Genomic DNA, 16,103 nt, shown 5'->3' with positions numbered 1-16,103 from the left:
GGAATATGAGTGACATGAGGACTCTCACAGTTGAGGGTTCCGACCGTTTCGATAACCACGCCAAGTCATTGGTCTTATCCACTCCAACGGTCATATTATTTAAGGGCATTAGTGCCAAATCATGTCGGGATGCTCCCATGCTATAAATAGCCACCCCCCACAACCACTAGCTGGTTGGCTGCTCCGTTAGAAACTGACACTTGTCATAAGAGCAACCCAAATTCCTCAGAGCTTTCGAGAGTAATTCATCAGTGAGTAAATACCCCATACACCGAAACCACAAACCAAACCTAGTGATTGAGCATCACTGAAGAAGTTGTTCCTGTGTGGGACTGAAGCCTTTTACCTTTGAGGACTGTGCATCCTCCAGACGGTTAGGCGTCATGGTCTAGAGCAATCCAGCAGTCAATTGTGGATCGTCGGGTGACCAAGTTTGTGAGGGTTTGGAAGTCTGCCCTGAAGACTTACCACGAGTGTTGGGCGAGTACTGTGTGTCCTTAGCTCAAGGAGAATACGGTAGGGACTGTGTGTCCCGGGACTGGGTGTCCTTTGGTTTCAATACCAAGCCGCTCCAAACCAGATGTACAACTGTCACAGCAGTTGGAACTGGGTCATCAACAACAGTCTTCACTAAGAATCGGGTTCTAATTCCTCAACTCTTTACTTTCTTTATATTATGTGTTGATGACTTTCACTGTGACTGTCTGAAGAATTTGCTGAAGACTTTCTCTGAATTTCCTCAACCCCAAATTCTTCATGATAGTTAATCATCATCTGTATTCTGCGTGCCTGCTTACTGTGCAATCTGTTTTCACATTCTTCACTCTGTAATACTGCTGTTGTGTACGTTTGCACGTCTGATCCTTTACTGTTTCCGCTGTAAGTTAGTCATCAGTGAGGAATTTCCTTAAAAGGAATTTCCTCAGTGATGAAATTCTAAAAATCTCCTATTCACCCCCCCTCTAGTCGATATAACGCACTTTCAATTGGTACCAGAGCAAGGTACTCCCTTGTTCTGTGTGATTTTGGTTTAACCACCTGGAGTTTTAGTTATGTTGACTGCAGGCATGTTTAAGGTGACTGCAACATGTCCTACCTACGAAGGAAAGAACTTTCCCTTCTGGAAGAACAAAATGCAAATGCATTTACAAGCTATTGATAATGATCTCTGGTATATTGTGGAAAATGGAGCCCCCATCATCTCTGCCAGTGTCACTGCGGCTGATGTGAAGAAATTCAAGCAACTCGATTCTCAAGCGAAGAACATCATCTGTGGTCATCTGAGCCCTGGCCAGTTTGGAAGAGTAAGTGCCTTGGGCTCTGCAACACTGATCTGGGAGAGACTGTGCAAGGTAAATGAAGGAGTATCAACCCAACGTGACTCTCGTGTTGATATTCTTCGCAATCTCTTCAATCGCTTTAAGAGACATGACAATGAAAGCTGCCAAGACACCTTTGATCGCCTCACTGACATATCAAATGAACTGCAAGCACTGGGAGCTCGAGACATCACTGATCACGAAGTTGTGAAGAAACTGCTGAGATCTTTGGATTCTTCATTTGATACTTTAGTTCTGATGATTCAAGAAAGACCAGATTACAAGATGCTTGATCGAGCTGATATACTAGAAAGGCTAAATACTCATGAATTCCAGCTAGAAGAAAAGAGAGATCTATATGGACCAAGCTATTCCAGACCACGTGCACTGAAGGCTAGAGCAATTTCCTCATCTGAAGACGAAGACACAGACGACAGCATTTGTGATCCTGAAGAATCTGGACAGGAGCTTGCAATGCTTGTGAGGAAATTCCAGAGATTTACACAACGAGGCCAATTCGGTAAATCTTCAAGAAGAGACATGAGGAAATCAAAATCTGCATCTGAGGACTACAAGAAACGAACCTGACACAAGTGCAAGAAATCAGGTCATTACATTGCTGATTGTCCCCGTTGGGGAAAGGAATCAAAGAAGAAGAAATACAAGGATGACAGTTCTGATGACTCAAAGAAGAAGAAGAAATCTCCAAAATCCTCATCTTCAAAGCCCTCATCGCATAAGAAGACTAGTTTCCGAAAGGCTCGGGCACTTATTGGCAAGGAAATGGACTCCGAGGCAGAATGAGAGGAAGGTGATGAAGAAGATGGGTCTGAAGAAGACTCAGAATCTGGACAGGCTAGTCTTGCACTGGCAACCACCTTCGTCAGCAAGTCAATCTTCAATCTTGAAGAAAATGATTGCACCATCCATACTGATGACTATGCTGATGATTTCGCTCCAACCTATTGCTTCATGGAAAAAGGATCAAAGGTATCAAATAATGCCTCCTCCTCTGATTCAAGTGACTGTGAACCTAATGATTATAAGAAACCCAGTTACAGTAAACTTGCTATCATTGCCACTAAGCAACAAACTGCTCTGGAAAAGCTTCAGAAACTTCTAGACAAAAGTGATGATCTGTTGAATGATGAAATGAACCTTACCCAAATCCTCACTGATGACATGAAAAGTCTTCAGTCTAGATTTGATAATCTTCAGGATCGTTATGATACACTCCTCAGTGATCATGAGAAGCTTTCCTATGAATTTCTTCAAAGGAAGCTTGATCTTGAGAAGCTGAGGATGTCTCATGATGATCTTCGTATGGAAAATGATTCATTACTAGCTCAACAGATCAACGCTAGTCAAGTTGAATTTATTCCTCCATGTCTTAAATGCATTGAACGCGAAACTGCTAATTCCTCACCAGAATCTTCAAATGCTACCATTGCTACAAATTCTTCAACTGCACCTGTTGTGTCTATTTCCTCACTTGAGGAAAACACAAATGTCACTGATGAAAATGCAGGGTTGAAGGAATTGTACGTGACAGGCATGTACAAAAGCCTCAAAGGACATCAAATCCTTTGTGATGTGCTCAAAAAGCACATCTTGAATAGGAACCCAAGGAAAGAAGGAATTGCCTTTGAGAGGAAACTAAATGCTGATGGATCTTATTGGAAACCTGAGCAGTATCCCAAAACCTCATGGGTTGCTGCTACTGGGCCTCCTTTTGATCCATCTAATCTAATTGGATTTTCATGTGAACTATCCTATTCCTCAGATGAGTCATTTGATTCCAACTATAAACTGTTCAAAAATCAATCTGGTGAAGTATTTGGTCGATATGTTGGAACTAACTGCAGGAATGGTCCTCCTCTCAGGAAAATCTGGGTTCCCAAAAGCTGTCTTGAAAATCTTCAGGTGAATGTCCTCATGACACCATCACTGAAGAATCTGAATCCCAGATCAAATTCCTCAGGAGGACCAAAGTCTTCAAGAGGATCAAAATCCTCAACTGGTCAAAACTATGCTCGTACCCGTGCTTATGCGTCTAACATGTAGGGAAACTATAAGGAATATGAATATGAGCGTTACTCCTCAAATCATTATGTTCATAAATCCTCAAACCAGTTCTCTGCATATTCATATGAGTACTTCAATCCCCCTATTGTTAAGAGAAGTGCATTAGCTTCAATGCCACCTTTCTCATATGGTGCTCGCAGGATGATGAACGCTTTGCCACCCCTTCAGATGTGGGTGGTGAAGAAATCAAACTAATCACTTCTGCAGGTCAGGTCTCCAGATGAAAATCATCATCTGAAGAATTTGCTGGAGACCTGAAGAAATGCTTGATAGGACTCAAGCTAATGATTGATGAAATATAAATATTTCACACCTCCTTACATTTTTGTTATGATGAAATTACTGATCTGATGAAATTAGTATCATATTCTTCAAATCTGAAGCATATGAGATGGTAAGCTGTACTAATTCATCTGCAGGATGACAAACCCAAAAATACTGAGTGGGTTCTCGATAGTGGCTGCACACATCACATGACTGGTGATAAAAGCTTACTGATGAATATGCCACTAACTCCATCACCTCTGAAGCAAATCACATATGCTGATAAAGGTAAAAGCAAGGTATTGGGACTTGGCAAAGTGGCTATTTCCAAGGATAGGCATATGGACAAAGTGATGCTTGTTGAATCCCTTGGTTTTAACCTTATGTCAGTCTCAATGCTTTGTGATCTTGATATGATTGTTATCTTTGGTAGATATAGATGTGTAGTCATCATGGAATCTGATAGATCCAAAGTCTTCGAAGGTGTAAGAAGAGGGGATTTGTACATTGTTGATTTCTCTACAGTCCTCAACCAGCCACTTGCTTACTAGCAAAAACCTCAGAAGGATGGCTGTGGCACCGAAGACTAGGACATGCAGGCATGAGGAATTTGCACACGCTCGCGAAGAAGAAGCATGTCATCGACATCGAATCAGTCAAATTCATCAAGGATCATCTCTGCGGTGCTTGTGAATCTGGGAAAATGACCAGATCCAAGCATCCCTCCAAAACCATCATGACCACTACACGACCATTCGAATTGCTTCATATGGATTTGTTTGGACCTACTCACTATGCCACACTAACCAATGCAACATCTCTATATGGCTTTGTCATAGTTGATGATTATTCCAGATACACTTGGGTGCATATTATAGTGTATAAAACTGAAGTGCAGGAAATCTTCAAACGATTTTCTTCAAGGGCCTCGACGAACTTTGGCATCAAGATCAAACATATCAGGAGTGATAATGGAACCGAGTTCAAAAACACTGGTCTTGATGATTATCTTGATGAACTTGGTATTACTCACGAATTGTCTGCTCCTTATACTCCTCAGCAGAATGGTGTCGTCGAAAGGAAGAACAGGACTCAGGTTGAAATGGCGAGAACCATGCTTGAAGAATATCAGACTCCTCGTCGCTTTTGGCCTGAAGCAATCAACACTACATGCCATATCATCAACAGGGTATATCTTCACAAATTCGTCAAGAAAACCTCATATGAACTCCTCACTGACAAGAAACCCAATGTAAGTTATTTCAAAGTCTTCGGTGCAAAATGCTGGATTAGAGATCCTCACCACAACTCAAAATTTGCACCTAAGGCACATGAAGGTTTTATGCTCGGTTATGGAAAGGACTCGCACACTTACAGAGTCTTCAACAACTATCACAACAAAGTTGTTGAGACTGTAGATGTGCAGTTCGATGGAACTAATGGCTCGCAAAGAGAGCAATTACCTTCTAATCCAGATAAGTTGTCTCCTGAGGAAGCAATAAAGCTCAAGCCTACTGAAGACATTGTTCCATCTGAGGAAATTGATGAAGAAACGATCCCCATCGCTGATAAAAACCAAGAAGATGTTCCTGAGGAAATTGCATCAGCACCACTTCCTCAGCCCAGACAAAATCCTCAACCAGCTCATCCGAGGATTGCAAACGAAGTTGAACTTGACAAAATCCTCAACGACATCAACGCGCCAGGTCCTCTCACTCGCTCAAAAGCTTCACACTTAGTTAACTTTTGTGGGCATTTCTCCTTTGTATCCATCACAGAACCCTCAAAAGTTGTTGAGGCTTTTCTGGAACCGGAGTGGATCCAAGCTATGCAAGACGAACTTCTTCAATTCAAGCTGAATGACGTATGGGAGCTCGTCAAACGACCAGATCCTCGCAAGCACAACATCATCGGCACCAAGTGGATTTTCCGAAACAAGCAAGATGAGGACGGTCAAGTGGTGAGGAACAAGGCACGACTTGTAGCCCAAGGCTACACCCAGGTTGAAGGAATAGATTTCGATGAAACTTTTGCACCTGTTGCTAGACTTGAAGCTATTCGAATATTACTTGCTTATGCTAATCATCATAACATCACCTTATATCAAATGGATGTGAAAAGTGCATTCCTCAATGGTAAGCTTGAGGAAGAAGTATATGTTGCTCAGCCCCTAGGTTTTGAGGATCCAAAGAATCCAGACAAAGTCTTCAGACTCAAAAAGGCTCTGTGTGGTCTCAAGCAAGCCCCTCGGGCATGGTATGATACATTGAAGGAATTCCTCATGAAGAAAGGCTTCAAACCTGGTTCACTCGATCCAACTCTTTTCACTAAATCCTACGATAATGAGCTATTTGTGTGTCAAATATATGTCGATGATATTATATTTGGCTGTACTGACAAAAGATACAGTGATGAATTTGCCTACATGATGAGTGAAGAATATCAGATGTCCATGATGGGGGAGCTGAAATTCTTCTTAGGCCTTCAAATTCATCAACAAAGCAATGGAATCTTCATATCATAGGAGAAATACCTCAAGGATGTTCTGAGGAAATTCGACATGCACGAATGCAAAGGTGCCAAGACTCCGATGCCTACCAACGGCCACCTCGGCACTGATGAAAATGGTAAAGATTTCGATCAGCAGGTATACCGTTCTATGATTGGCTCTTTATCGTATCTATGTGCATCCAGGCCAGATATAATGCTTAGTGTTTGCATGTGTGCACGTTTTCAAGCAAAACCAAAGGAATCACACCATAAGGCTGTGAAACATATTCTTCAATATTTAGCTCACACACCAACACTAGGATTATGGTATCCCAAGGGCTCCAATCTTCATCTGGTAGGGTATTCCGATTCAGACTATGCTGGTGACCGTGTGGATCGCAAGTCAACTTCTGGCACATGTCATTTCCTCGAAAGATCACTAGTTTGCTGGTCCTCAAAGAAGCAGAACTGCGTATCACTCTCCACTGCCGAAGCTGAGTACATTGCTGCTGGTTCTTGCTGTGCTCAATTGATGTGGATGAAGCAAACCCTCAAGGACTACGGCATCAACATGAAGAATGTGCCTCTCTACTGTGACAATGAGAGTGCTATCAAGATTGCATACAACCCAGTACAACACTCGAAGACCAAGCACATCCATATTCGTCATCATTTTCTTCGGGACCATGTCCTCAAGGGCAATATCCTCATCGACCATGTGAAGACTGCTGATCAACTGGCAGATATCTTCACTAAGCCCTTGGATGAGAAAAGGTTTTGCAAGTTGCGGTGTGAGCTAAATATCTTAGAGTCTTCAAATGTTTTGTAAAAAACATGCACACATCCTAACACTTATGCAAAGTTGATGACTTAGATGTGCAACACATGATGAAACGATTTTCTTCAACTGATGAAGAAAGTCACTCTAAATGTGAAGAAATTAACGAAGAAATTGATTCTCAGGGCCCTACGACAATTGTACGCGGCGTCTGTAATCAACATTCTTATATGGTGGGTAACGCCACCGCCCAATGTGAAATTCCTCAAGTTGATTTTCTTCAAATGATCAATTTCCTCACAGTGCATTTTTCTTCAAAACAGTTGTTCTTCATTGTGTTGATCTATTACAAAATCTTCAAAAACACTTGATGACTTTCATTTGCCTAGGTAGACTGTGATTTCTAGTCCTCAACATCATTCACTTATTGCTATTTCTTCAAGTTGATGTTTCTGCTAAGTGAATGTGATCGGACCCTACTTTCCCTCTATGCTGTACTTATCCAGTCTATTCAATTCTTCATATGCGTTCTACTTGAAACTTAGTTCAAAATCCTCACTGCATCCTTGTCAGCTGATGATTTTGTAACGAAAATCCTCAAATCTTCAAAAACTGTTTTCTTTAAAGGCACAGTAACTGAACCCCCACTTCCCACGATCGGATAACCACGATCTCCACTATCTCTACCGCATCGTACGGGAGCTACACGTGTCCTGCGGAGACGTAGAGGCAGGGGCTATTTGGTCCGAAACTTTCGCGCCAAACAGTAACTTATGGGCTATAAATATGTCCTTATCCCCCTCGGTATCCTCTTCTTCGCCTCATCTCTCTCCTGCCACAGCACACTCCACCGAACCCTAGCGCCACCGCTGGTAGTCTTGTCGCCGGTGAGGAAGAGCTTCACTGCCTCGACCTTTTCGTCGCCAGAATCACGCCGGAGTCGGACCATCTTCGTCCGCCGCCGCCGTAGACGTCCTCTGCCGCCAAGTTAGGGTGCATTGGACACTCGAACGAAGAGCCTCTCCAACACTACTTTCTGTGTTCTTCGTACGCACCTTCCAGGGTAAATATATCGCATTTTTACAACAGATTATATCTGAAATTTTACATCTTCTATGTGAAATCTGTTTTTCCTCAAGATACGATGCGCACATGATTCCTCAAACACTACCTATCACCACAATCATTGATGAACTAGCTAAGCATCTAAGATTTTCACGAGATTCCTCAATTGTGCGAATTTTTGGATCTGTACAACTCTGGAACCCAAGAACAATATGCTTAGGCAAATTCCTCAACCACTGGTTATATTCCTCAAACTGTCAAACTTTTTCATTTTCTTCAAATCTGAGAACGCATATGACCTCTCCAAATTCCTCGCAACCATACTCTGTTCACAGGTACACACATGTCAGCTGATGAATCTCTCGGTTCTCATCACATTAACTCATTTGCAGCGTTTCTGGAAGAAACTCTTCAAGGCTCATCAGAATCCTCAAGAGTTCAAAATCATCAGCAAATTCCTCAACTGAAGAAAATGGAGGAAGAGAGAAAACAGAAAGGAGGAAAGAAACTGGAGCAGAACACAGCTGCTGATATCCCTGAGGACATATACTTGGACTATTGTACGCCTGATGAACATGAGACAATGGCCAGGAGAAAAATACGGCTGCAGAAAATTGAACGCCGATGGGCGAAGGAATGGAAGGAGTACAGGTTTGTGACTCCCAAATATGCGAAGAAATTCGCTTTGAAGCCTCCTGACAGAAGGGCCCCACTTGAGGATCATCAAGTAGCACATCCATCAAGCCTCAAAACCATTGATGACTATCCAGATGAGAAAGGAAAGCATCTGGCCAAGCTCAAGAGGCAAGCAGAAGCTGCAGTGAGGAAATTCAATGAATCCTCAGTTGCTGCCTCCGGTGCTGCTCATTCCTCAGCTGCAGAAACCTCAGGCTCAGAGATTCCTCAAATGCAGTCTGCGCCAACAAAGCCAAAGGCTCCAAAGCCTCAAGAGAAGTCTGCTCAGACTTCTGTCACAAAACCCTCAGCACCAAAACCCTCACTACCAAAACCTTCAACACCAAAACCATCAGCGCCAAAACCCTCTGCACCAATCTCCTCAGCACAAAAATCCTCAGCTCCACCTCCAAAGCCTCAAGAAAAACCAGTATAGAAGCATGTCGTGAAACCTACGACCGCCAGCTCCAGCTCCTCACTCCCAGCTGCAACTAGCTCGGAGACTAAGTCTTCAACACCACTTGTGAAGACTTTGACAACTGCTGAACGTGCACCTCTGCCCAGCCCCAGCAAAATCATCGCAGTCCCATCTGCATCAGAGGGAAGTGATGAATATGATGATGAAACCCTGCAAGCCATCATCAGAAACAAGCAAGAAAGGGTAGCACAAGCATCAGGCAGTGCTATTCCTCTGGCCATGGATCCCAAGGTCCTCCTTGACTACATCAATATCTGGTATGAGGATCCAAACACTCCCATTGATGATTTTAAACTTCCTCCTGGCATTAGCCACATGGTGGCCACCTTCATAAATGAAGCCAAGTGGAAAGAACAGTAGGCGAGGCAGGCAAAGGTTGCAAAGGCCAAAAAGGAGAAATTCCTCAGGCAGAATCTCCTCAAAATTACTCCTGATGCACTGGTGTCAACCCAGGAAGAGCTACAAGTACTGACTGACAAGTACGCCAAGCTGTCAGATCGCAAAAGCATCAAGAGCAATTTCATCAAGCTAGCCACTAGTGCTGTTGATGACTACAACAAGAGAACCGCACCACCAGCACCAACTCCTCAGCCCTTGGTTGAGCAGCCAGAAGATGCATCTCCTGATGAGGAGGAAACTCCTCAAGCTGAGGAAAAACACCAAGAGCACCGTGTTGATGAACCGGCCATTGAAGAAATCATCACAGAAACTGCAACTGATGAAATTGCAACCACTGATGAGACTGCTCCTGATCCAGCTGCTTCATCAAAGCAGGCTGATGACTCTGTTCCAGCTGGTTCCTCACTACCAGCTGAAGAATCTGAAGAAAGAACACCTTCACCTAAAGCTTCAAAGGTGAAGAAGATAATTCCGTCTGCATCAGACGCGAAGAAAACAAGGGCTGCTGAAAAGGAAGCCAAGAAGAGAAAAGCCTCCTCAGCAGTAGAAGAGACAGAGGCAAAGCGCCTCAAAGAAACTGCTCCTCTGGACCCAGTGCCTCTCAATGTCGCCCCTTCCTATGAGATGGTTGTCATTGATGATCCAGCTACAAGGGCACATGAGGAAATGAAGGATGTCGCCTCTGAGGAACACACTGATGAGGAAATTCAGATTGACGACAGTCCTCAACCTCCTATTCCTCAGACAAAGACTGCTCCAGCATCAGCTGCACCAGCTGATGAAACTGCTTCTGCCACAAAGCCAGCTGAGGAAAAACAAGCTGAACATCCTCAGACTGATGAAATTGTACATTCTGAGAAGACTCCTCAAGATGAGGAACAGGCTGACCCAACTCCTCCAAACGAGAAAGAAGTGGAAATTCCTCAGCCCGAGGTTCAGCCAGAGCAAGCATCATCTCCTCAGCATGAAGTACCAGTTGATGAAATTCCTCACCTTGAAGAAAAAGCTAAAGAAAATGTACCCGCCCAAGACAATGAATTCATTGTGCTCAACCCAGAGACTGCCATTGTTGTCTCTTCCCCCATTCCTCAGCAAAATCTTAAACCAGTTCAACGCCAACCATTCTCCAAGCGTCCAAAGTTTCAGAAAGAAGATTTCTTTGAAGAACGCATGTATTTCATCGGAGAGAACCCTTATGACAAGCCTCAAATGAGGCATCTGAAGTTTTGGACAAGCACTCATATGAACTACTATTCCTCTGTGCTCTGTGGACGCAACAAGATATTCCGGCACCGGCACATTCCTCATGTTGAGCTTGAAGCAATACCTTGCATGGAACCAATCCTCAGTGTACTCCAGGATGCAGGTTTGCTCCCTATGTGCTCAGACATATCAGACTGGAATAGCAAGCTCATTCTTCAGTTCTATGCCACTCTGCACATATCTGGCAACGCTGATGACATCAACACTTGGGTGTTTGACTGGATGTCCTAAAATACTCACTACAAAGCTCCTGCTTCTGAACTTCTCAGAGAACTGTCCGTACGAATTCCCTCAGATGGGGCAGTGAAGCTTTATGGTGAGCGTGAGCTGCCAAATGGAATGATGGAAGTCCTCATGAAGCCTTTGGCTGCGGGAAAACCCTCAAGAACCACATTCCTCGTCCATGAGCTCAAGCACACACCCCGGTCTGTCTACAGAATCCTCTGCAGTGTGCTCGCGCCAATCAAAGGCCATGACGATGAAAAAGATGTTGTAGGCCTCATGAAGAATATCCTCTTCAACATCATTCAAGGTATTCCTATAAATATCCATGATTTCTTCTTGAGGACTTTGGCCGACAATGCCATGTGCCCCTATGACCACAAAATATATGCCCCGTGGATCATGAGATTCATCAGGACAAGGACTGGCATCAACTTCCACGCTGATTTCCAAAACCATGTTGGTTATATGCCTCCTATCCGGGTCAACAAGAAGACTTTCGAGCCCATTGAAGGAAAAGGAAAATCTGTGATTGAAGAAGGCAGCAGGCCCCTTGATGGCCAGTTCAAAGAGCCAGAAGCTTATTCTTCATGGGACGATACTGAGACTCGTCTAGCAAGCCCTGTTCTTCCTCGCGTGCTGAACACCAGAGAGCTCCTCCTCAGTCTTCACCAGAAGGTGGATCACAACCACAAATGGGTCAAACGCCAGTTTGATGCCATTGTGAAAACCCTCACTGAGACTCAGAACTCTGTGAAGCTTAATCATCACTATCTGTATGAGGTCTTCGATCGCACCTGGGCTACACTTGCACATCTGAAGACTCAGACTGAGCTTGAAGAAATGAACTTTGAGCAGGACTTTGACTGGTCGTGGCCTCCCAAGAGGAAGTTCAGGCCCATTCCAGTGCCAGACCTTGAAGATAGCTCCTTTTCTTCATTCCGCACTGCTGAATCTGATGAGGAACAACTCGACACTGCAACCGGCCCCAGGAAGAAGACTACTCCCAAGAAGCATCACGGCCCTTCCTCGACCGCCAAGAAATGAAGTCTTCACGGGCGTTAGTCCTCAGTTTGTCCCTTTTTGAAACTCGAGAGTTAGTCTTCAAGCGGGAAATTTTTGGGGCTTATAAACTATATTAAGTTACAAACTCTTGGCTCTTCTGAAGTTTTTATGTAATGAGTTGTAACTTAAGCCCGATGGTACTCTAACGCTTTTGAACGCTTTTCTTCGCATGCTTATTCCTCAAGTTTTAATGCACGCATGCTGGAATTGGTCAGATATCATTTGCCATCATGCATCTTTATTTTCTTCATATGATATGTTATATGTATGCATGATTTACAAGACTCAAAGGGAGATCTCCATGATATAAATCATCAACGTGCATTTGCTATAAAAGCAAAATCATCAAGGTATGCACATCTTCAGGGGGAGTCTTTCTGAATCTTGTTTTCAAATTCCTCAAATGAGTATTTACACTTCACATTTTTGATCCCTGTTGAAGACTTAACCTAATTGTCATCAACCACCAAAAAGGGGGAGATTGTAAGTGCATCTAGTGCCCCTTAGTGATTTTGGTGGTTTGAAGACTTATAGGTTAAGTATCTAATGTGTTTGTGAGTGTACACATGATCTATAAGTCATTGAGGAGTTTGAGATAATTGAAGAATATCGACCCCTAAAAATATATGTCTTCAGTTGAAGAAATTGGTCTGACGCTGAAGAAAAGTATCACGAGGAATCTGCGATGAAATTGATATTCCTCATGAAGATACTGATATTGAGAAGACCGGTGGTTCCTGAAGAAAATCATTCTGAAGAATTTGAAGCATGAAGATTTACACTTTCTGTTTTACTTTCTTCGCATTTGAGTAATAGAAACACCGTACTGTTAAAGGGGGTCAAAGTAACACTATGGAATGAATTTCCTCATGATGCTCAACCCAAGCCTAATCCTATCAAAAGCCTCAAGTGAGGAATATGAGTGACATGAGGACTCTCACAGTTGAGGGTTCCGACCGTTTCGATAACCACGCCAAGTCATTGGTCTTATCCACTCCAACGGTCATATTATTTAAGGGCATTAGTGTCAAATCATGTCGGGATGCTCCCAGGCTATAAATAACCACCCCCACAACCACTAGCTGGTTGGCTGCTCCGTTAGAAACTGACACTTGTCATAAGAGCAACCCAAATTCCTCAGAGCTTTCGAGAGTAATTCATCAGTGAGGAAATACCCCATACACCGAAACCACAAACCAAACCTAGTGATTGAGCATCACTGAAGAAGTTGTTCCTGTGTGGGACTGAAGCCTTTTACCTTTGAGGACTGTGCATCCTCCAGACGGTTAGGCGTCATGGTCTAGAGCAATCCAGCAGTCAATTGTGGATCGCCGGGTGACCAAGTTTGTGAGGGTTTGGAAGTCTGCCCTGAAGACTTACCACGAGTGTTGGGCGAGGACTGTGTGTCCTTAGCTCAAGGAGAATACGGTAGGGACTGTGTGTCCCGGGACTGGGTGTCCTTTGGTTTCAATACCAAGCCGCTCCAAACCAGATGTACAACTGTCACAACAGTTGGAACTGGGTCATCAACAACAGTCTTCACTAAGAATCGGGTTCTAATTCTCAACTCTTTACTTTCTCTGTATTATGTGTTGATGACTTTCACTGTGACTGTTTGAAGAATTTGCTGAAGACTTTCTCTGAATTTCCTCAACCCCAAATTCTTCACGATAGTTAATCATCATCTGTATTCTGCGTGCCTGCTTACTGTGCAATCTGTTTTCACATTCTTCACTGTGTAATACTGCTGCTGTGTACGTTTGCACGTCTGATCCTTTACTGTTTCCGCTGTAAGTTAGTCATCAGTGAGGAATTTCCTCAAAAGGAATTTCCTCAGTGATGAAATTCTAAAAATCTCCTATTCACCCCCCTCTAGTCGATATAACGCACTTTCACATCCATTCTGCAGTGAAATATTACCCGTTGAAGGTGTTGTATTCCGTGCAGGTTGCAGCTTTTAGCTATGGTGGTTTATAATTCTTCTCCCGTGTTGGAAAATAGCTGATGTGTCAACATGTTTTATAAGACAACATTGATGTAGATTATCGACTGTTTTATTTACTGTCAAACATATATTCTTTATCTCCACAAACTTAACTTTATTTTCACAAGCCCATGAATTACAAAAATTTCCTATCATCCAACTGAAAAAATTCATGGGCGCTGCAACGCGCGCCATCAATGTTCTAGTTTACTTAAAAGCTCATGATCTAGAATCGTTTTAGGATATTACCTCAAAACGTTTTTAAGAGTTTTTAGGGTATGGCGTGTGATGATAAAATAAATCCTGTTAAAATATTGACAAAACAACATAAAGCCTCTTGCATTCAAAATAAAACGAAGACTATGATTGAAACCTTTGGCCCGTCGAGCTCCTGCTCGTGTCAGACTCGCCATGAGCAGGGAGCTTGTAGTTCCGCCACTCGTCGACGGCCCACAATGTTGTCGCCCACGTGTTGCCCATTCGTCGTCGCCTGATACAAGTTGTCATTCACGGTTCTACCGTGCAACACCGGCTCGTCGCCACACTAGTGCGGGAATAACCAACTGTGACGGGTGGAAAAAAGGCCAACAATGACAGGTCAGGTTCCCACGATCGTCCGTTACTGACCTCCTGTCACTACTATAGTTGCATCAGTGGTGGGCGCCCGTCCATCATTGCTAGAAAGTTTGCAGTGACGACTTCGTGCAGGCGCCCGTCACTGGTTGGTTTCGTATCTGTGGCAGGCTTTCGTCACGCCCGTTGCTGAGTGTCAGTCACACTAAATAAAATTTTCACAACGACGACAACATTTTTGTTGTCATGGTTGCGTTTTTTGTACAACACATATCAAAAATACATTGGTAAGAATAAGAGATGATGAGATATTATTGCATACATTAACCACTAGCTCTAATTGTTGTCAATGATAACTACAAATACTCCAACTAAATATTAGTAGGTAGATAGCGGCCAACACATAATATGCAAAATACGACTCACAATACAAACATCCACGAGTTAATTAGTCCTTTAGTAAGTCGTGATAATGACAAAGAACCAGGGCCTACTCCTCTCTTTTAGGATAAATTGTAAACAATAAGAATGCGCCTGCATCTCCATGGTGGATCACATAGATCTACTGTTCTTATGTTTCTAGTTTGCACTCATTCAATATTTGTCGCAATTCATTAATTGTGTGGCGTCTATCTCGTGGATTTGCAGTCGAGTAGATGCCTTTGAAATTGGTCTTCTGATGACAAATAATTTTCATCTCGACTCACGCACTCATCGTTGCAGCACAATAACTTTTGGGATCTTCTATTGAGAAACAACATAGTAACATAATAAGCAGTGTTATTTATTTAAAATGGACTAGTGACAATTGTAGTACAAAATCATACCATGCTTTTTATAAATGTTGATATTTCTCAACTTATGGACTAGTGGCACGTATGGCGTAGTATTTAGACCAGCTCCATAAGTGTCCTTAAACGACTCAACGTCATTAACAAAGTAGATAAGATAATTCTTCTCCTCTCAAGTAAGCTCGGAGCTAGCAGTGTAATAGATCTCATCTACTATATTCCGTATTTTTCTTCGAGATAGAAATTAACTTGTACATTTTAATTAAAATGTTAAGTTAGGAGTGAATAATAATTATTTTAAAATTAGCAAGATATATTAGTTAACAAATTTGTATAAAAAACTCACACGGAGGGAAAATAAGAATCATGTCTATTTCCACCCAAATGTCTTGATAAAAAAAGAGAAGTGTTGGATTAAAAGATGCCAATACAGAAGGTTAAACTCATACCCTGCTCAAATATGTAAGCCTTGCATAATCCTTTTTAATTTTGGCAACCAAAATATTGTTGGAAATATGCCCTAGAGGCAATAATAAAATGGTTATTATCATATTTTCTTGTTCATGATAATCATCTATTGTTCATGCTATAATTGTATTAACAGGAAACAATAATACATGTGTGAATAAATAGATCACAATGTGTCCCTAAC

This window comes from Hordeum vulgare, chromosome 6H, assembly GCF_904849725.1.
Source record: "Hordeum vulgare subsp. vulgare chromosome 6H, MorexV3_pseudomolecules_assembly, whole genome shotgun sequence".
NCBI classification, from domain to species: Eukaryota; Viridiplantae; Streptophyta; class Magnoliopsida; order Poales; family Poaceae; genus Hordeum; species Hordeum vulgare.
This window is presented reverse-complemented; position numbering follows the sequence as displayed.